The 23,439-nt window shown below is 40.0% G+C and overlaps 1 non-coding gene across 1 annotated transcript; it reads right to left on the reverse strand.

Annotated features, from left to right (window-relative positions):
• Window positions 1-14,844: 14,844 nt before the first annotated feature.
• LOC111753320 (small nucleolar RNA SNORA2/SNORA34 family) lies at window positions 14,845-14,981 on the reverse strand. The gene has a single exon (XR_002788138.1). It is a non-coding gene; the product is annotated as a small nucleolar RNA SNORA2/SNORA34 family (small nucleolar RNA).
• Between the last annotated feature and the right edge of the window lie 8,458 nt (window positions 14,982-23,439).

Here is a 23,439-nt window from a genome sequence, read left to right on the forward strand (position 1 = left end):
GATGCTCAACATCGTCAATTGCCTGGAAAATTAAAATTAAAACTGCAGTAGCTTAGTCACTCAGGAGGCTGAGGTAGGAGAATCACAAGTCCAGGTCAGCCTATGGTCAACCTTTTAGAGACCGTGTGCCCTAATTACGACCTAAAAGCCATCTATTTATTACAAAGTGCCAACACTGCAATTAAGCAATTAACAGTCACATCTTCTGTCTTAAAAGAAAAACACAGTGGGGCTGGAGATTTAGCTCAGCGGCATAGGTGCCTTGCCTTGCAAGTGTGTGGTCATGAGGTCCATCCCCGGTACCAATAAAAAAGAAAAAGACCAAAAAAAAAGAAAGAAAGAAAAGAAAAACACAGTAACATAAATGCCATAGAGTTGCCACAATTGGCCTAGGCAATCCACTGAGATTTCCACCCCATCTCAAGTGGTGGGGAGTAAAACAAAATAAAACTACGCAGAGAGACACCTGTAGAATGGCTAAAATTTTAACAGCTAAAAAACGACTGTATCAAGTGATGTGTGTATAAAAAGCAAGTAAATCTCTCATGCTGCTATGGTAATATAAAATTGCTCAATCTTTAGAAAACAGTTTGACAGCTTCTTAAAAAATTAAAACACAGACCTAACATATAATCCATACTTGTCTACCTAGAATAAAGTCAACCTAATCAAAAACAAAAATTACAATTATTTGGGGCCAATGTGCAATGCAATTTGGTAAAACAGATTCAACAAATCTTAAAAATATGCTCCAAGTTTTACCAAATGGATTACTATTATTTAGACAGAGTCTTGCTATAGTCCAGGGTGGTCTGTGCCCCTCTTGCCTCGGCCTGCATGCGCCACCATGCCTGGCTACTTCGAGCTTTAAAGTGCGAAGGGGAAGGACCGCCAGCGCGGGGGACTAGAGGAGCTAAGCAGACGCGCTCCGAGAGGACCCAGGAAACCGGGGTACTCTGTGGTGGAGGAGGCTCTGACACCCTGAACAGGAGTACAAACCGGGAAGGCAGGCGCGAAGACCGGACGAAGAACCCATCAGGGGAGGCAGGGAAGCGGGAACAGCCACGCAGCGCTCGCCCGCCTCGCCTCGGGGAGCCGCCTTGGAGAGCCGCGCTGGAGACGCGGGCCGGCCGGAGCCGGGGTCCAGCTCCGCCCCTTCCAGGCCGGGAGGAGAAAAGGCGCCTGCGGAGGCCAGCTCTCCCCACCGAGTCGCAGTTTCCCACGGTTCCAGGCCAGCTGCCACTGTCCTCCCAGGACTCCCAGCAGGTGACCTTGTTTGTGGCTCCCGGAGGGCCCCGCTGATCCCCACCCCACCCCCGACTGTGGCCCCTGGTTTTGCTCGTGAGCCCGCCCGCAGATGCCAGCATCATGGGGGCTGAGGTCCCAGCTCAACACCAGCCCGGATCCACACAAAGCCAGGAGTGAACTGAGACTGAACTCTTGGGGCTGTTTGTACTTGGCAGTGGAAAGAGACGAGGTGATAGTGGTGTTATGGGGTTCAGGACCAGAGCAGACCGAAGACACAGCACCAGAGCAACTTTATTACGCTAACGGATGAAGGGAATCTCAGCTCCAAATCCTCAGCTTTGGGTTTGCTTATGTAGGTTTGCAAGTACATAAGCTGATAGCCAGTTAGTGTGTAATTGGTTACATAGGCTGGGTCATATGTTGTCAGGAAGATTTGTTCTGGGTAGGGTAATTCGGGTTATTATCCTATAAAGTAAGTAAGTAAGTGTGCGTGTGTGTGTGTGTGTGTGTGTGTGTGTGTGTGTGTGTGTCTGTATGTCTGTGTGTGTGTGTGTGTGTGCGCGCGCAGGAAGAATCAATCATTGTCGTTAACTGAGCCAGTCTGTCCTTAAGAACTTGAAAGCAAGTTAATATAACAAGATGTACTGTTCAGCTTACAAGTTCCAGCTGACACAGGGCTGTCAAGGCTTAGCTGAATTTCGTGGTTTTTCAATATGGGAACAGGCTGTGCTTCCCAGCCTGTTCTAATACTATGCAAGGATACATAGTATTAGAAATACAAGTTTCAAAATTTCCTTTGTATTCAAAATTGCATTTACAGTGTGGCTGCATATAATCAGTGTGCAGTCGCGGCAAGGAGAAAATGGTGTAAACACCAGTGTTTCTGGCCAAGCAGGCATGTGTGAATCAGCCGTCCATGCTTTTTGGTGGAGTATCTGAAGTAAGTTCCTACTGGAATTGTTCTGTGTTTTTTTTTTTAACTTTTTCTCCTTTTGCTGTAAGCTGGTGCCTATTTAGTTTTTTCCAACCTGAACTCCAGTAGCAATATTATTTTCTTGTCTTGTTTCTCTCATTTTTAAAAATTCCTCCTTTCATGTGTGTAGTGCACCACATCCTGCTCTCTTTCAGTCGCTCCTATCTTTTCTTGTGGACACTCTGGGTCCTTTCTATTCTTTCCCTTTACTGTTCCTTCTCTCATACAGGTACAGCCCCATCTTCCCTGGGCTCTTTCCACACTGTAGGTGCACAAATGTATTAACAGATTCCCAAGGTCTCATCTCTTTTCTCAATTTGAAAATATGCCTCCCTCCTGAATCCTGTCCTCTTCCCCACAAATATCTTTTGTGTGTGTGTGTGTGTATGCTTGGAATCGAACTCAGGACCTTGTGCTTGCCAGGCAGGTGCTGTACTGCTGAGCTACATCCCTGGCCCCCCACAAATATTTTCTTAAAACCCTCAAAACTGGAACTGAGGATTTAACTCAGAGGCATAAGTGTCTGCCTGGCAAGCGTGAGACTGTGAGCTCGATCCCCCATACCCCCCCCAAAAAAAAACCCCTCAACACTAACCCTTCAAGCCAGCTCAAAAGTTCTCTAACAGAATCTGACCCCATATCTAATTTTTTTACCTATCACTGTTCTCCATGTCTACTAACACACTGCACACTTACACTCCTTTTTCACCCACACCTCAGTCTCCCCTCCACTTCTCCTGCCACATCATAGAATAACAATTTAATATAGGCTGCAACAAATATTGATAAAAGGTAAAAGTGTAAGTGCAAAGTCTACTACATGTAAACAGTGAATGGTTAGATCTGATTATGCTGTTGTAACCAGAAGTAATTCCTCAGAACACAGAATGGAGTCCAAATCACTTCAATAGCTGAAAGGATAAATACTATCTATGAACAAACAAAGCCAAGAATACGTCACAGGAAGGCAGTATCTTAATAAAAAGATCTTCACATCAATTATTAGTTTTTTGTATCCTGCAAGACTGCAACCTATGGCAGCAAATAAGGGACAGAATAAAAACCAAATACAAAACACAGATATACAGGATCATGGGAACATGGGCAACAAAAGACTCCCCCAAGGTCCCCAAACCTCCAGGGCAATCTAGAATGTACACATGGAGAGGGAAAGCAAGCATCAAGCAGTGGAGCTCTACAAATTGTTTAAAGAAAGAGATATGGGCTAGGGATTTAGCTTAGTGGCATAGGCGCCTGCTTGGCAAGTGTGAGGTTGTGAGTTCAATACCTGGTACCAAAAGAGAGAGAGAGAGAGAGAGAGAGAGAGAGAGAGAGAGAGAGAGAGAGAGAGAGAAATTTGGAGAGTTCAAAGAGGGCATGACCAAGAAGTTCATGAAATTATCACACTAAATGACCAATGCAGGAAACAAAAAATTGGAAGAGCTAATCAAAAGGGTTCAAAACATGAAAAATTTTCCAAAGATATAGAATCAATGAAAAGATACCAGAAAGAAATTCCAGATATAAAAATATCATGTTCATAAATTGCAGAATTGATCAGTGTGAAGATAGGGTTTCTGAAATCAAGGACGGAATGATGTATTATGATGAAGTACAAGGAAAGTCTCAGAAAACAAGGGAAGTGAACAAGAAAACCCTCACCCAGTCGCTTCCAGGCAACACTAAGAAGACCAGCCTAAGGCTAACTGGAGCTAGACTCTAGAAAACACAAAGAGTAATTAATTTGTTTGCGGAAATCATATAGAAAACTTTCTAAATACGAAAAAAAATTCAGCTTGCAAGCAAGCCACGGTTACAGAACACCAGCCATAATGAAAAGAGAAGCTCATGACACATCTTAGGTGCAGAGGAAGGGCTGGGGTGGGTCTGGAGCGCCTGCATCCACCTCCCCGTGTGTCTGGAGGACTGTGGATATCTCAGCAAGCAGGGGAGCATCACAGGTTCCAGAGGCCAGTGCACTCTGCCCAAAGCCCAGACTGTTCGGGACCCTCCAGGCTTCCAGGTGCAGTGAAGTGGATAAGTGGGTTTGAGGCATCTACATCCGCCTCCCCATTCCGGCTGCGCTTGGAGAACTGAGGAGCTTCCAACAAGCAGGTGGGTGCACAGTGTTCCTGAAGCCCAGCTTATCTGGAACTACGGAGTTCTAAACAGGCAGAAGAGTGCCACTGGTTCTACAGGCCCAGTGGCTTGGGGTAACTGGGTGCCAGAGTCTCAGGAGCTGCGAATATAGAAGGGGATTTCCAACAGACCCTGAAGAAGCTTTCAAATAACACTTGAAACACAGAAATATAGGAAGACAAAATGAAAGACCAAATTACAACCTCAAACCTCCAGCCCATCTCAAGAAACCCTAGAAGCAATGTATACAGAAGAAAATATATGTCATTCACCTCAAATATCGGACATAATAGCTACTGAAATTAAGCAACTCCAGGAAGCTTTAAAGGAATTCAAACTCGAAATAATCTCCCAGGTAAAAGAAGAAATGATAAAAGAAATGAAAGAGATTCTGAATATATCTAAAGAAAACACAGTTAAAAAATCGGAGGAACTAAACAAAAAGATAGAATCCCTAGGTGAGCAATATAAGAAACAAACAATACATAATGCAGATGCACAGAGATATACAGGAAATAAAAAAACTCCACTGAAAGTTGTAAAAACCACCTCAATGAAAGTGAAGATAGAATTTCAGACCTTGAAGACAGGATTGCAGCTAGTGAACAGGAAAGGAAAGATCTTTTAAAAATAACAAGGAATCAGGAAACAACAATTCAACATCTGCAAGATGATGCAAAGAAAAATAACATAAGAATGATAGGGATTAATGAAAAGGAAGGAGACAACATAAAGGATGTCAAGAGGATATGTAGAGAAGTAATAGCTGAAAATTTCCCAAGCATGAGGTCAGAAACCAACATCAGGATCAGTGAAGCATATAGAACTCCAAATAGTCATAACCAAAATAAAACTACACCCAGACATATAATAGTCATCATCCCAGAAATCCAACACAAGAATAGATTATTAAAAGCTGTCAGAGAGAAAAGACAGATCACTTATAAAGGAAAACCTATCAGAATCACAGCAGACTTCTCAGCACAAACAATAAAGTCAAGAAGAACATGGAGTGAAGTACTCCAGATCCTAAAGCAAAATGATTTCCAACCTAGACTGATGTATCCTGAAAAACTATCATTCAAAATTGATGGTGAAATACGATACTTTCATGACAAAGAACAGCTGAAGAACTTCATGAACACCAAACCAACCCTGCAAAAAATATTGAAAGACAATTTAGATACACAAAGGAAAAAACCACTAAGCAAAGCAGATAATTAAACAGAACAGAAAGATAAAGATGCAACAGCAGAGAGATAACATTCCTACAATTAACCAGCATTTAACAGTAAATAACCATTAATGTAAATGGTCTTAATGCACCAATCAAAAGAAACAGACTAGCAGAATGGATCAAGAAACAAAATCCAACCATATGCTGTTTACAGGAAACCCATCTAACCCAGAAGGATACTCACAGACTGAATGTCAAAGGGTGCAAAACAATACTTCATGCAGCAGAAATCCAAAAAAAAAGCAGGAGTAGCCATTCTGTTTGCTGACAACGTGAACTTTAAACCAACAATGACCATGAAGGACAAAGAAGGTCACTACATACTCGTTAGGGGAAAACTCCAAGAGGAAGAGATAACTATCTTAAATATATATGCAAAACTCCAGAGCACCCAGTTATATAAAACAACTATTAACAGAAATGAAAACTCAAATTATCAGTAACACAATTGTAACAGGAGACCTTAATACGCCATTGACACCAAGGGACAGATCAACCAGACAGAAAATGAGCAAAGAAATAACAGAACTGAATCACACCTGCAAACAAATGGATTTGATACACATATACAGAATGTTCCACCCAACAACATCAGAATACACATTCTTCTCAGCAGTACATGGATCATTCTCTAAAATAGACCATATATTAGCTCACAGAACATATTTAAACAAATGCAAAAGAGTTGAAATCATCCCTTGCATGTTATCGGATCACAGCGCTCTGAAATTAGAAATTAATGATAAAAGATACTGCAAAAATCCCACAAGCACTTGGAAACTGAATAACACACTCTTGAATAATCAGTAGGTCACAGAAGAAATTAAAGAAGAAATTAAAAAATACCTAAAAGAAAATGAAAATGCAGATACAACTTACTGGAATTTGTGGGATGCAATGAAAGCCGTGCTCAGAGGAAAATTTATTGCACTGAGTTCCCACATCAGGAAAACAGAACAAATACAAATAAATAACTTGATGTTACACCTCAAACAGCTAGAAAAAGAAGAGCAAGTCAAGCCCAAAGCCAAAAGAAGAGAGGAAATTATAAAAATCAGAGCAGAAATCAATGCAATAGAGACTAAGAAAACAATCCAAAGAATCAACAAATCAGAGTTGGTTCTTTGAAAGAATAAATAAAATCGATAAGCCCCTAGCCAACCTTATTAAAAAAAGGGAAGAAAAAGCTCAAATTCATGCAATAAGAAATGAAAAAGGTGAAATCACTACAGACCCAATAGAAATACAGAAGATCATCAACACCTATTTCGAAAACCTCTACTCTCAAAGGTTTGATAACACAGAAGAAATAGACAGATTCTTAGAAACATATGAAGTACCAAAGCTAGATTAAGAGGATGTAAAACTATTGAATAACCCAATCTCTGTTAATGAAATTGAAATTTAATTAAGTCCTTACCTACAAAGAAGAGCCCAGGCCCAGATGGATTCATGGCAGAATTCTACAAGAAATACAAAGAAGACCTAATGCTGACACTCCTCAAACTATTCAATGAAATTGAAAGGGAAGCAATCCTTCCTAAGTCATTCCTGGAAGCAAATATTACTCTAGTACCAAAACCTGAGAAAGACCCAACTAAAAAAGAGAACTATAGACTGATCTCCCTAATGAACACAGATGCAAAAATCCTCAATAAAATATTGGTAAATAGGATGCAGCAAATCATCAAGAAGATTATACACCATGACCAAGTGGGATTCATCCCAGGAATGCAAGGATGGTTCAACATACGTAAATCAATAAATGCAATCCACCATATCAATAAAGCCAAAAGTAAGAATCACATGATCATTTCTATAGATGCAGAAAAAGCCTTCGATAAGGCCCAACATTCATTCATGATAAGAACTTTACAGAAAATTGGAATAGATGGTCTTTACCTCAATATAATAAAGGCCATTTATGACAAACCAACAGCCAGCATCATACTAAATGGCCAAAAATTGAAAGCCTTTACTTTAAAATCAGGCACAAGATAAAGATGTCCTCTATCACCATTCCTGTTTAATATAGTACTGGAAGTACTAGCCAGAGCAATTAGGCAAGAGAGAGAAATAAAAGGGGTAAAGACAGGAAAATAAGAAGTTAAATTATCATTGTTTGCAGATGACATGATACTCTACATAGAAGACCCCCTAAACTCCATTGAAAGACTCTTAGGTATAATAAATAAATTCAGTGATGCAGCTGGATACAAAATCAATACTCAGATATCAATAGCATTCCTACACACGAACAACAAAATCACAGAGAGGAAAATAAGAGAAACCACACTCTTCACATTAGCAAGCAAAAAAATGAAATATTTAGGAATTACTCTTACAAAAGAAGTGAAAGACCTATACAGGGAAAATTATAATACACTGAAAAAAGAAATTGAAGGTGATCTCAGAAAATGGAAAGACATCCCTTGCTCATGGATAGGAAGAACAAACACTGTGAAAATGGCCATTCTCCCAAAACTGTTCTACAGATTCAATGCAATCCCAATAAAAATACCATCAACATACCTTATAGATCTAGAGAAATCACTCCTAAAATTCATCTGGAACCAGAAGAGACCTCGAATAGCAAAGGCAATTCTAAGCAGCAAAGACAAAGCAGGAGGCATCACAATCCCTGACTTGAAATTATACTACAAAGCAACAGTAGTAAAATCAACATGGTATTGGAATCAAAACAGAGCCGAAGATCAATGGAATACATTAGAAGATACAACAACTACAAACACACTCAACCACTTTATCTTTGATAAAGGAGCCAAGCAGGTTCACTGGAAGAACGACAGTCTCTTTAATGAATGGTGCTGGAAAAACTGGCTCTCCATTTGCCGAAAACTAAAGCTAGACCCATGTCTATCACCATGTACTAAATTAAAATCTAAATGGGTCAAAGATCTGAATATTAAAACAGAAACACTAAATCTATTGGAAGACAAATTGGGTAGAAACCTTGAAGACATAGGAGTAGGTAGAGAATTCATAAACAGGACACAAACCGCACAGGAAATACTTCCCAGAATCAATAACTGGGACCACTTCTTATTAAAAAGTTTCTGCATGTCAAAAGAAATCTCCAGCATAGTGAAAAAAAAAACCCCACAAACCGGGAAAAGATTTTAGTGAACTCTCTCTCAGACAAGGGACTCTTGTCTAAAACATATAAAGAATTAAAAAAACTCAGACCCCCAAAATTCAAAGATCCAATCCAAAAATAGGCATCTGAGATGAATACGCCCTTCTCAGATGAAGAAATACAAATGGCAAATAAATACATGAAAAAATGTTCATCATCATTGGTCATTAGAGAAATGCAAATTAAAACCACACTGAAATACCATCTCACTCCTGAAAGAATGGCCAGGATCAAGAAAACCAACAACAACAAATGCTGGAGAGGCTGTGGGGAAAAAGGAACTCTCCTGCACTGTTGGTGGGTGTGTAGACTGGTACAACCTTTGTGGAGGTCAGTCTGGAGATTTCTCAAAAAGCTGGGATTGGAAGTCCCATTTATTCCAGCTATTCCACTTCTAGGCATATTCCCAGAAGAACTGAAAGCATCATACCATAGTGATATATGTGCACCTATGTTTATAGCAGCACAATTTGTAATCGCCAGATCTTGGAAACAACCCAAGTGTCCATCAACTGAGGAATGGATAAAAAAGCTGTGGTATTTCTATAAAATGGAGTACTACTCAGCTATAAAGAAGGATCACATTGAGATATTTATCAATAAATGGGCGCAGCTTGAGACCATACTCATAAGTGAAATAAATCAATCTCACATGTGTGAATACCAAATAGTTTCCCTAATGTAAGTAATGATTCAAGTATATAAAAATATGTGGTAATCATGATTCCCATTATGTGGCCTTGAAGCTGTATAAAGTTTTCACTTATTAATTGGAAAGGCTTTATTCTGGGCTTCTTGATATGGAAATATTTGAAGCTATAGTATATGAAGTTTTATTCAGATATTTCAAGGAAAAAGACAGACACTATGGTAACTACTACTAAATCAGGTTATTTGGTGGTGAAGCACTAGGTTGCTGAAAGTCATGCTTTGACCTGTATTGTTATGTTGTTATGTCCTCTTTTATCTCAATCTCTCCCTTATTCACTAAAAAAAATTATTTATTTTTTATGTTTTTTTTAATTAAGGGGAAAAATTTAAAAAATTAGCAGGAGATATTATAGTAACTTTTTTTGATTTCCTATTAACTTGTTTTGAAGTCCTGTAATACTCCCACTATCTTGTTTTGACTGATTAGACTCTGTTCCATTCTGTATGATAGTATCAAGTTTAGGGGTATAGGCAACTACTTTGAAGGCAATAAGATTCACTAAGATGCCCATTCTGGTTTGACTATTATCTCCTTTGGAAATCCTGTAATGTTTACAATGTTTAAGTTTTATTGTTCTTGTTCTCTACTGTTTTGTTCAACTTTATAATACCTAATGAGATAGACAATTCTTTTTAAGGAAACAAGAGACATTATGGTAACCAGTGTTGATAACCTTGTACTCTGTTCTTATATCATGTACTATGTCTATCCTTGGTTTTGATTGACAGCTTTGTTTTGCCGTATTTGACTTTATTCTCTTCCAAAAAAAAAAAGTAATAAGAACTAAGGAGTAATAAAACCCAAAATGTGTAAATTTTGTTGTAAAAAAGAGAGGGAAAAAAAGTGCTCTAAAGGATACAACTGCAAGTGTGTTTAGGGGTGTTAAATAGCTGACCATATTAATGTTTTTGGTTGGATCATTGAACACAACTGTTTGCAGTCTCTCTGTTTGAATGTTCACTTTGTATGCTTTGATACTGTGACTTGAGCAACCATCTCTAAGACGATAATGTGTAATCTATTAACTGGTGATTTCTTACTGTTTTGTTTTGTTTTGTTTTGTTTTTGTAGTTCTGTATTACTTGTACCCTTGCACCGCTTTGTTTTGTTTTTTCTCTTTTTCCTTTTAAATAAAATTTAAAAAAAAAGGCACATCCTAATTAAAATGCCAGATGTCTGAAACACAAAAACAAAAACCCAAAACAGTAAAAACTTTTTTTGTCTTTTTGAGTCAGGCTCTCATTATGCAGTGCAGGGTGACCTTAAGCTCACTGTGTAGTCCAGGCTGGCCTCAAACTTGCAACGATTCTCTTGCCTTAGCCTCCCAAGTGCTGGGATTACAGATGTGTGCCACCATGCCTGGCTCCCAAAACAGTATTTTAAAAGCAGTCAGAGGAAAAAAAAAAAAAAAGGCAGTCAAAGAAAAATAAGAAATAACATATAAAGGTAAACCCATTAGAATTATAGCAGACTTCTCAACACAAAGTTAAGGGGCAAAATGCTTGGAATGAAGCCCTAAAAGCAAACAACTTCCAATGAACATTAACATATCTAGCAAAATTTTTTTTAAAAGTTGTACTTCATTTTCACGAAGTATCTTTATTTCTCCATTTATTTTCCATCAAGATATTTTTCTTCATCAAGATAGAGTATGATTACCAAACCAAAAGGTCAGAAAATATTCATAAATATTCTAGACAGAAACAGTGAAGCCAGTAAAGCAAATAAAAACAAAACAAAAAAAAACATAATATAGATGGAATGAATACATTAAGCATGGCTAATAGATTTTTTAAAAAGTCAACAGAAAAGAACAAAGTGTTAAAAATTAATCAATAACCTTAGTAATAACACTCAGTGTTAATGGTTTCAGCTCTACAATTAAGACTCGGATGGGCAGAATATTAAAAAAGTTTCCAACCATCTGTTAGATTCAAGAAATTCATCTAATAAAAAATAGCCAGAAAAACAGTATTTCATGCACTAAGACTCTGAAAACAAGCAGGGGTAATAATTCCAATCTCAGACAAAGTAAATTTAAGCTAACACTGATCAAAAGAGACAAAGAAGGTCACTACCTACCAGTGAAGGGACTATTCCAGCGCAGACCATTTGGCCACTGAAATAACTTGCACGGAACACTGCTCAGAGCTCCAGGCCTCTGACTGGCTCCTTTGGATCCCCAGCGCAGACCTTTTGCAGTCTTTCATACTCAGCTCTGTAAATTCTTATGTATTTGTGGATCTTGTATACCTGTGTCTCCAGTAAACACTAATACAATGGGTGATTTCAATACTTTTGCAAAGAAATAGGTTAGCTGAACAGCGTATCCGTAAAGAAATATCTGAACTCAACCACATTCTCCAACATACAGATTTTTTTTTGTCTTTTTCTTCTTTATCGGTACCAGGGATTGAACTCATGACCACACACTTGCAAAGGCAGGCGCTTATGCTGCTGAGCTAAATCCCCAGCCCCCGACATACAGATTTAACAGAAATCTAGAGTGTTCTGCCCTCTTACAACAGAGTATACACTCTTCTCTGCAGCACTCGAACCTTCTGTTAAACAGGTCACATAATAGTCCACAGAGCCTGCTTAAATATGAAAGAATTGAAGTTACCCCATGTTTACTACCAGACCACTATGCAATAATAAAAATCAACTACAGGGGGAAAAAACCCAGAAAATTTAGAAGTACTTGGAAACTCAATAACATGCTCCTGAATACCCAATAGGTTAAAGGAAAAAAAAATGAAGGAAAAAATTAAACCATTTCTGAAAGCAAATGACAGTGGCAGTACAATGCATCAGAACTAGTAAAACACAATGAAAGAAGCCCTGAAAGGAAGTTCACTCTAATCAGTATTCATATTAGGAAAACAGAGTGAGCTCAGATAACCTAATAAGGGAACAGGGATCTAGCTCAGTGGCACAGTGCTTGCCTGGCAAGCACAAGGTCTTGAGTTTGATTCCCAGTACCAGAAAAAGAAAATTGAAATAGGGCTGGGGATTTAGCTCAGCAGCATAAGTGCCTACCTTGCAAGTGTGTGGTTGTAAGTTCGATCCCTGGTATTGGTAAAAAAAAAAAAAAGAAAGAAAGAAGATTGAAATAACCTAATGAAGGACATGAGACACTTGAGAATCAAAAACCAAAATTAAGGAGGGGAATCACAGATCAGTGCAGAAGTTAATGAAATTAAGCCTAAAATAAGTACAAAGAATAAATAAAAGAGCTAGTTCTTTGAAATAGACAAAATAGACAAACCCTTAGCCAGACTTACCAAGAGTGAAGACACATCCATGCAGTTAGATTGCAGTCAGTTCTCAATGTAGCCTACACAATGGAAATACAGAATACACTGCTGCGAAAAACTGTATTTCAACAAATTGGAAATCTTGAAATGGATAGATTCCTAGACTCATGAATTATCAAAACTAAACCAAGAAAACATAAAAATATTGAAGAACTCAACAACAAGGAACAAAGTTGAGACAGTAATAATAATTATAATCATAATCATAATCAAAACACTAACTAAAAAAGTCCAGGACCTTGGGCTGGGGATTTAGCTCAGTGGCATAAGCGCCTGCCTGGCAAGTGCAAGGTCATAAGTTCAGTCTCCGGTACCGCAAAAAAAAACAAAAAAACAACAACAAAAAAAAAACCAGGACCTGATGGATCGGATTAATTGCTGAATTCTACAGTTTTTAAGGATGAAATGTCACCAATACCCAGTCATACTCTTCAATGAAATTGAAAGGGAAGGAGTGTTTCCAAACTCATTTCTGGAAGGCAGCATCACTGATCTCAAAACCAGACAAAGAGTCAACTAAAAACAGTACAGGCCAACGTCCTTAATGAATATAGATGCCAAAATCCTCACTAAGATACCGGCAAACAGGCAGGGTGTGAACACCTTTACCAGAGAAACTTCATTGCGATCTGGGGCTCCCAGCAACAGACCCTGTCCCTACCGTCCTCCTGTGGAAATGCCTGGCCTACTCCTGTAATCCCAGCACTCAGGAGGTTGAGGGAGGAGGATCATTGCAAGGTGAGAAGGCTGGGGTACAAAGTGAGCCCAAGACCAGCCTGAACCAAATATCGAGACCCTATCTCAAAAAGACAAAAAGAAAGCAAGCAAGCAAGAAAGCAAGCAAGCTGTCTTCTCAGAGCCCTTGCCAAATCTCCTAGTGTATTACCAGAAGTACATTCATGCCAAAGACTTGTTCATCTTTAAAACTGCATGCAACCACACCCTGACAATCTGCCAAGACCTGGATTCACACTTTCCTGTTAAAGCAATTCGAGGGCTTGAGCAAGCCTAAAAATGAACTGGAAAATCTCAGATGTAAGCAGATTGCTTCCATTAAACACTGCACACTGCCAGGACGACAAAGTGCACCTTCCAAAATGAGACTCCCCTGATCAAGAGACCCCTGGAAGCATCCAGGACCAGACAGCCATCCAGGACCAACCTGTGTTCTGCCTGTGGATGGACTGAGCGCTGTGTGCAGGTGCCGAGTTAGCCCTCCATTGCTTGCTGTCCAACGTGACCAAACTGGCAACCAACCCAGAATTCTTTTTAAGTCTTTGAAGCCTAACATAACATATCCAAGGGGACTCAAAACACTGACTTTTAGCATATATATATATATTTTTTGGTCTTTTTCCTTTTTATCGGTACCAGGGATCGAACATTTAAGAATTAATGATACGGGGCTGGGGATTTAGCTCAGCAGCATAAGCGCCTGCTTTGCAAGCAGGCAGCCATGAGTTTGATCCCTGGTAACGATAACGAAAGAAACAAACAAAAAAAAATTTATGATACATATGAAGACAAAGCACAGGAAAAAAAGGTGAAAGAGTTTATAAAAGGATTAGTCGTAAGTCTAGTCTGGGAATGAAACTGTAGAAAAGATGTTCTTTGTTAATTTTTATTTTAAAGGGGATAAAATTAAATAGAACAAAATAGGACATAAGAAAGCAATGTAAGAGATATAAATTTCAAAGCTAGATGACCTGAGATCTTCACTGTCTATCATAATGTCTCTTGTTTTCTTCCAAATAGTTGTTCATGGCTTCACATACAGAGAATTCATACAAAGCAACATAGTATAAAACTGATCCGAACAGAATGAGGAAGACTTTTAGGTCTTCAAAACCAGACAATAAGGAAGTCACTAATGGGTGTTGTAGAGTCTCTTGTTCTCTTCAAAATAGCTCTCCATACTTTCATGTATACTGAAGTTCAACAAAACAAAACAGGCAAGGGGAGAGGGGTTGCCTGGTTTCCTGGTGCTCCAGGTCCCAAGATGGTGGGGGTCCCTGTAAACAATGGTGGCTCATAGCTGCTCACTGGGTGGGGGTTGCCTCAAGCTGTTTCTTTCTAATGAATTGGCTATTTCACTGCCCAAGTTCTGAAATGTCCAACAGACCATAGAAAGACATCTCTTTAGACTCCTGCTTGAAACCAACAATGTCAGGAAGCTGCCGCCCTTGATTCAGGGCCAGGAGTTCTTAAAAAAAAAAAAAAAAACCAGAAGTTCTTCATCACATTTTGAAAGTTGTGCTGGGCACAGAGAGTGCACTGCTGTACTTCTAGCACCCTGGGAGGCAGGAGGAGTGCATGATCAAGCACAGCTGGGCGGATAAGTAGTTAGTGAGAGCCTCTCTCAAAATTTTTGAAAGAGCTAAGAATTAAACTTACTGGGAAGGCCTAGGTCCACTCCCCAGTACTCTTCCACCCCCACTGTTTAAAGCTAGCCTGCAGGCAGGCAGACAAGCATTTGTTAAGGAGTGGTCACCGTGCTATTACTCTTTAAAGATTTGAGGTTTTGTTCTCCCCCAAGCCCACAGTAAAGGGATTTCTTGGAAAGTTTCAACTGCAATGTACATTTTCTCTGTGATCATTTAAGGTCAAAACCACTTGTTAATCTTCATATCTAACACAATACCTAGAGCTGTACCTTGTAGTTAATAAATGTTCATTAAATTAGCAAGGATCAGAGAGAGTTTTAATGTTAGTCATCACTGATGTTAAAAGTAGGAAGGCTGGTTGGCCAGGGATTTAGCTCGGCAGCATAAGCACCTGCCTGGCAAGTGCTGGGCTGTGAGTTTGATCTCCAATACTAAAAAAAAAAAAAAAAAAGGAAGGTAGACAGCCAGGTATATCCTATGTTACCTTGTACTCAGGAGGCTGAATCAAGGAGATCACTTGAGCCCAGAAGCTGAAAGCAAACCTGGCAACAATGTAGTACAACCCTGTTGGGGTGGGGAGATAATCAAAACTTGATTTGGCCTTCTGAATTTACCACAAAACAGGTTGGAATGTCCATCTTCAGCCCTGAGTTCTAAGAGGTCCAGCACATTTAATTTTTTTTAAACTCTGACTGACATCTTTGACACCTTTCTGATTAACCCTCAGATGATAAAGGCAGGCTTAGGAAATGATTTTTATGTTGGGCCCTAGTCTGGCTTCGCTTTTTGTGTGGTTCCCATAGTGCCTGGAGAAGCCAGTCTCTTAGCCTTGCTTGGAGCCTCAGCGTTAGAGGGAGAGAGCTGACTCAGGTGGTGAAGATGACTCTGAGGGAGAAAACCTGGGTTTCGGGCAGATTAAAAGAGATGATGTAAGTTTCCTTTTGTTCTCTCTAGCAGCACTGTGTATCAGGTTGCTTGTGAAGAAGCTGATGCAGAAGTTGCCTTTTTGGAGTTATGAGTTGAGAACTCTTAAAAGGCTTTATTTTGGGAAGCTGTCCTTTGATTTGGAAGCAGTTTCCCAAATGCCAATTTTTATTTTTCTTTGGGACTTGACTTTTCCTGCTTCTGTCCAGGTAATATTCGAGGAACATTTTCAAAATTTATCATAGTTTCTGATAAAATAACTTATTAGAATGAATTTTAAAATAAAAGCAAAGATATTGGCAAACAGAATGCAGCTTATCATCAGAACATACATCATGACCAAGTAGGTTTAATCGAAGAGTTGCAAGGATGGTTCAACATATGCAAATCGATTAATGTGACACACTACATAAACAGAAATATGAACCAAAACTACATGATCATATCAGTAGATCCAGCAAATACTTTTGACAAAATCCAATACACTTGCCTGATGAAACCTTGAAGAAAGTAGATATAGAAGGGCCTTAACTGAATCTGACAAAAGCTGCTACAAATCCATGGCCAACATCATATTAAATGAGGAAAAACAGAAAGTTTTCACTCTAAAAGCAACAAGACAAGGATGCTCATAATTACCACTCCTGTTCAATATAGTACTTGAAACATTAGCCACAACAATTAGGCAAAAGAAAGAAATTTTTAGAGAGGATATGCATAGGAAAGGAAGAAGTCAAATTTTGGTCTGCACATGACATGATTGTTGTACCCTAAGAAAATAGCTTTGTTATATGTGTATTATAGCAAACCTGTATAGGGGCTTACTAAATGTGTTTGTTTTATCCTTTTTTTCTAACTGATATGTTAAGGGACCTAATTGATCTGTTGAGCAACACTCTCCTCTGTAAAGAATTGTAAGAATCTCACCTAATTGATATGTTAACCATTGTTGCTCTCTACAAACTACAGAAGCTGTGCTAAAACAAGCTAACAAGGGTTGTTAATCACTGCTAGGAGCCTTTATTCTCCTCTAAAGAGCTAAGGAAAACTAGAATGGCAATTAATTTATATTTGTTTAAAGTAACCTGCTTGTGTGCAGAGAGATTTGCGTGTGAGTTTAACCCTTTACCCTGACCTTGACACATTACCGCCGTTTTCTGTTCTGTATGGCACCTTATTGCCTCCCTCTCCCCTCACCTATCTATCTAGGCCATAAAGAATTTGGGTTTCTGGTGACCTCCCCCCAACCCGGTGATGATCTGTCGTAAAATGAGCCTGCCCCAATTTTAAAAACTGCTTAGCTTAAACAAATTACCGGGTAATACTATGGCCCAAATCCCAATCGGTGCTTTCCTTTTGTTCTGTATGTATCAAATGAGTTAGATATCAGGTCTTCATAAAACTTAAGTTCCAGCGTCTCATAACTTGTGACCCCTTCGCACTCACTAGCGAAGACAAGCTGTCCTGAGATAATTAACTGTCCACTTTCTTCTCCAAATATTGCTGCAGACGTGCCACTCTGAGATAATGTCAGTCTGCAGGATGGAAATAATTTTTAAAAAACACCAGAAACTCCCTAGATTGTCAGAGCTAAGTGGACAGCAATACAGTTTCCAGACTCGGGTCAACAAGTTTGATGGCTCTACAGGTTTCTTTGTTTCTCTCCCCCCGCCCTTTCCTCCAGCCCCTTTTTAAAGTCCTCCCTTCAGCTTCTAGGGGACAGTCTCCAAATTGGCTCCCGGAGACTGGTCGCCAGGCCTGGAAATAAAGCCTTTGCCACTAAATTTTCGGTCTCTTGCCTCCTTGGATTTTATACCGGGGCTCAAGTTATAACATTTGGGGGCTCGTCCGGGATGGAAGCAAGACCCCAGACTCATTTCTGAACATTTGAAAGTAAGTGCTCTGGAGGATTTGTTTGGGCCGCGGTCAATTTGTAATTTTGAGGGGATGCCCTCAATTTGGGAGCGGGAACCACCCGAGGACAGAGTCAGTTGGTTTGTAGGACAAATTCTGTCCATTTGTGACTCTGCCCCGGGTGGGGAACAGCTCCGTTTGGAAGGGGACGCCCTTAATTTGGGAAGTGAAACCTCCTGAGGACAGAGTCAATTGGTTTTTGCCATTTGTGACTCTGCACCGGGTGAGGAACCACTCTGTTGGTTAATTTGTTAATTCCTCCAGATCCCAAAATTTGACTAATTTTTGGGCAAAGGCCATTTTTGCTGCAGCTTGTCTCGTCTTGTATGTCTGTTTGTTTGTCCATTTGTTCTAAATGTTCTCCTTTTGGTTACCCTAAATCTAACAGAACATTCTCTCCTAGGAACCCCTTCTACGAGCCCAGAATGGACAAAGGGATTTAGATATTGATGTGCAGTGTTTTTGTTCTTTAAAATTGTTTGCCTGTTTGGATTTGTTACTAACTTAGGGGCTTGTTGCCCATTTCTGTTGCAGGATCCATATGGCTTATTAGATTCAAGCTTCATAATAAGAAAAATTATTTCCTTTAGCTCACCAAACTGTGCAAAAAGCACCCTTTGTTTGTGTCTTTAATGTTGTGGCGCCTTGTTTAATATGTAAGTCTTCAACTGATTGCTTGCAACCTTGGCATGCCTTTTAAAAGGAGTATTTTTCTTTCTGGTTAAAAAGTAAATATATGTGCACATATATGTGTATATTTATGGTTTTTAAGAATCATATCAACTTTACCAAGTAAAAACCAGGTCATACTGTAATTGAGCCAGTTAAAAGGTTATAGCTTTAAAAAACCCAGCATTTTAATGTGGTAAAAAGACATAAAATTAATTAAATATGTTTTAGACTACTAAAAGGTAACTTCAAGGGTTTTGTTGAGAGTTTTAATGTTGTCTGAGAAGCGAAAAAAAAAAGATAATTGACTGGTGATAGTAAAAAGGAGGGACAAAGAAAGTGGTTTGTCTTCAAGTAAAATGTCTGCTGTGCCAAAATGTAAAAAAAAGATAAAACTTAGAGGTATATTATAAGTTATAAAAAGCTCGAGATGATATAAATTTTGTCTTGGTTTATAGTACTGAAGACAACAGGTTTGACAAGAAGTAAATGTGTTCAAAGTTTGACAGTATTGGATCAGTTTTGATAGATTTATTTATAAGATTCTAAACCTTTGCTGCAAAGTGTTTCCATTAATATGAGATTATAGATGATAATAGAGATAAGATATAAGTTTTCACATGTGCTGTGGACCTCTGGGAGATTATATGGCACAATTTTGTTACCTATGAAAAAGCTTCTTTTTGTTAAATATGTAATTTCAGTAAAATGATGGCCTGCCAGGTGGCACCCTGGGACAAAAGGTGGTGTGCCATCCAGATAAAGCCTGCTCTCTGATATGGAATGCCAAAACCATGTTGTCCTTTTGTCCCAAGCCGATTGAACATCCAGAGGTAAGGAGGTTTCCCTAGTATCGCCAGTTGGTCTCTTTGCAACTCAGTCGGCCCCACATGTTAGAAAAAAGATTACAAAGGTTTGAGAGTTTAAAAAAAAATGCCCCTCAGCCAGTTGATAGAGATAGCACAAAAGGTCTTTTAAAACTAAAAAAATTACCGTCTACTGGGAAATTTGTCCAGCGTACCTGAGTCCTCACAACTGACTTAGAGTTAAAACTGTTGGGCAAATGGAATCAGGAGATTCCAGAAGTCTGGGCAGAAGACAATCCTCCAGGGCTAGCAGTCAGCCAAGTCCCCCTTCTGATGGAGCTCTTACCCCAAGCATGCCCCTTCTGCTTGTGACAATGCCCGATAAGCCTGCAGGCCCGGAAAGGGATTTAAAGTCCACATGCAGAGGCTAAGAGACAATGATATTCTCATTCCTTGTGTCTCTCCCTGGAACATGCCCTTGCTTCTAGTCACTGAAGCCAGGGACAAATAACTATCGCTCTATACAGGATCTCGGAGAGTTAATACATGAGTTCTGAGTCTATACCCAACAGTGCCAAATCCTGAGAACACCTGGTACTCTGTTCTGAACCTGAAAGATGCTTTCTTCACTTTGCCACTTACTCTGGTGAGTCAACTCCTTTTTGCCTTTGAATGGACTGACCCAGATACGGGGGTAAAAAAAAAACAGCTGACCCGGACACATTTACCTCAGGGTTATAAGAACTCTCCCACTCTTTTTGATGAGACATTAACAAGAGATCTTTTAAAATTAAAAAAAAAAAAACACCCTGAGATAGTGCTCCTCCAGCACATGGATGACTTGTTAATAGCCTCGACCCCCACGGAAGCTTGTAAGCTTGTCAAGAGACAACTGAAAAACTGTTAAGGACTTTGGGGCAATTAGGCTATAAAGTCTCGACTAAAAGGGCACAATTGTGCTGTCAGGCTGTGACTCATCTGGACTACAAATTGCAAAAAAAAAAAAAAAAGGAGGAGGATTTTGTCTAAAAAAGTGTCCAGGCTATATTGCAGATCCCATTCCCAGAAACTAAGAAACAGGTGCGCAAATTTCTGGGAGCTGTCGGATACTCCAGGCTGTAGATTCTAAATTTTACTGAAACAGCTCACCCCCTGTAGGGCTCCCTTAAGGAAAAAACTCACTAAACTGGACTGATAAATGTAAACTGGACCTTGCGGCAGCTCAAGTGGGCCTTGACAGAGGCCCCAGCCCTGGGACTCCCTGATGTTACCAAGCCATTCACCTTGTTTGTAGATGAACTCAGGGGCATTGCCAAAGGAGTCCTAACCCAGGACATTGGCTCTTGAAAGAGGCCTATAGCCTATCTTTCCAAAAGGCTCAATCCAGTAACAAGAGGGTGGCCTCCATGCCTAAAATTCTGGCCGCTGTGGCAATGCTACTTAAAAGAGGCCCCCCCCCCAAAAAAAACCTCACTTTTGGACAGAAGATTTCTGTAGTGACCTCCCACAGTTTAGAGACTCTTATCAAAACCCCTCCTGAAAATGTGAGTGCTAAAATCTCACACTATTAGGCCCTGCTCCTAGACCCAGAATTGATAGTTTTCAAGACTTCTTCAGTTTTAAACCCAGCCACCCTTATGCCTGACAACGACCTGAGAAATTTCACAGATGAAAGCAGCTTCATCCAGAACGGCAGAGGCAGATGAGTGGCCGGGGCAGCAGTGACCATCAAAAGGAGGTACTCTGGGTTAAGCGGTTAGAGCCTGGCATCTCTGTCCAAAAGGTGGAGCTCATTGCTTTGACTGAGGTACTAAAACTAGCCACAAAAAAGAGGGTAAACATCTATACAGATAGTAGATATGCTTTTGCTACTATACATGTACATGGAGCCATCTATTAAGAGCGAGGTCTCTTAACCTCGGCCAGGGCAAAGATTTAAAAAAAGGGGGGGGGTGGCTCCACAGATCCTAGATTTGCTGGCAACAGTCTGGCTGTCGGCAGATTGCTGCTATTCACCTGAGGAAACAATTTGGCAGATCAGGCCTCTCAAAGAGTAGCAATCACATCAGAGGGGCCAGCCGAGAAAGTAACTGCTCTGATGCGAGTCCCCCCGACCTTGTCAAAACCAGTCTACACAAAGAAAGACTGCACTGGTTGTTGTGAGCCATCTAACAGATTCCAGTCCCTGTGACTAAAAGACAAGTGCAAAATTTCTAGGAGCCACAGGACTGATCCAGAGTTTGGGACCCTGGCAGAGGTCTGTTGTCTACCTTTCCAAGACACTTGATTCTGTAACAACCAGATGACCACCCTGTCTGTGGTGATTTCCTCAGTAGCCCCCTCATAAAGGAAGCTTAAAAATTGACTTTTACACACAAACTCTTGTTTCTTCCTGTTCCCTGGAGACTCTCATCAAGGCCCCATCAGACTGCGGATGTCTAATTCCTGAGCCATACATTATCAGGCACTATTTCTGGAAACAGCGGCTTCAAACTCTGGCTACTTTGCTGCCTAAGGATGACCCCTCGTTGCCTCACTACAATTGTACTGAGGTCATTGATCACCTCACAGGACTTCGACCTTATCTAGTGGATAAGCCATTATCTAGAGTTCCATCCTACTTCTCTGATGGAAGCAGCTACGTCTATCAAGGTAAGCGGGTCTTGGGAGCTGCCGTTACACAAAATCTCAGGTTCTATGGGAACAAATCTTAGAGCCAGAGACATCAGCATAGTGGGCTAAACCCATTGCCCACACTGAGGCCTCAAGTTGTCTTTATCAAAAATGGAGTTTATTGTCTTCTGGAGTCAAAAGATTAAATTGCTCCCCAAATTTGGACTTGTTGGCTGCCATCTAGATGCCAAGGAGAGTGGCTACTATCTGCTATATAAGCCATTGGGCAGAAGATGATCTTGTTATAGGAAAAAATAATTTGGCAAATGCCACCTTCCAAAAGATAGCCAGAAAGCCCCAAAATCAGTGGGGATTGAGATAAGCTTGACATTACTGCTGATCCCACCTATTTTCTTTGTCAGAGCCCATTTACACTTAAAAAGACCAGCATCTGGCAGCTCAACTTCCGAGAGATTCCCGGGGGCTAATATCAAGCTAGCCCAGTCTGTGAGCTTCAGATGCCCTCAGTGCCAATTGGTAAATCTAAAAGTACTGCAACAAATAGAAACCACTGGTTATCGTGAGACTATGCCTAAAAACACTAAAAAAATAGATTTTACAAAAATAAAAAGCCTAAAACTTCAAGGATATAAATGTTATAATGGTTGATACTTTCATTAGATGAGTAAAAGCGTTTTCTACTTAGTCTGAGTCAGCTCTGATAGCAGTTTCCCTGATTTGGTCTCCCTTTTTATCCATGGGGTCCGACAATGGCCTGGCTTTTATAGCCTAATAACTCAAATTAACCTAAGCTTTGCAGATCAATTAAAAACTCGATTGGGCTTACCAGCCTCAGAGTTCAGGAAAGGTAAAAAGATAAGTTAGATTTTAAAGACTATAATTACTAATGGCCTTAAAAACTGGCGAAAAATGGGTAAGTCTCTTTTCCTTCTGCCCCTTTGTGTGCGTGATGCATCCCCTATGTTGCAGATATTTCCTCTTTTGAGGTTTTATATAAGAGATCTTCCTCTTATCATTAAAGGTTTCTAAAAATTAGCTGATTTAACTAATGAAGATCTTATTAAGTCTCCCCCAGACTTTTCAGCCAGCTCTGACTTCCATCCACTGGTTATTTCGCTGCTGCCCACTGCGAGCTAAAGAGCCTAGGCACCTAGACAAGCGACCTCACCATAAATCACTTGAGCTGCAATAGACTGTCAAAGTAGCTGAAAGCCTGCCTGGATTCAACGTTCCCACTGCAGACAGGTCCCAGCTTCAAAAGACCATTAGCCTGTAGATAAATAAACTGTCATTTCTTCCAAGGACACTTTAAAGCTTAAGATTGT

This window comes from Cavia porcellus, unplaced genomic scaffold (assembly GCF_034190915.1).
Source record: "Cavia porcellus strain 051 isolate PalLab524CR breed Dunkin Hartley unplaced genomic scaffold, mCavPor4.1 scaffold_8, whole genome shotgun sequence".
Taxonomy (NCBI): domain Eukaryota; kingdom Metazoa; phylum Chordata; class Mammalia; order Rodentia; family Caviidae; genus Cavia; species Cavia porcellus.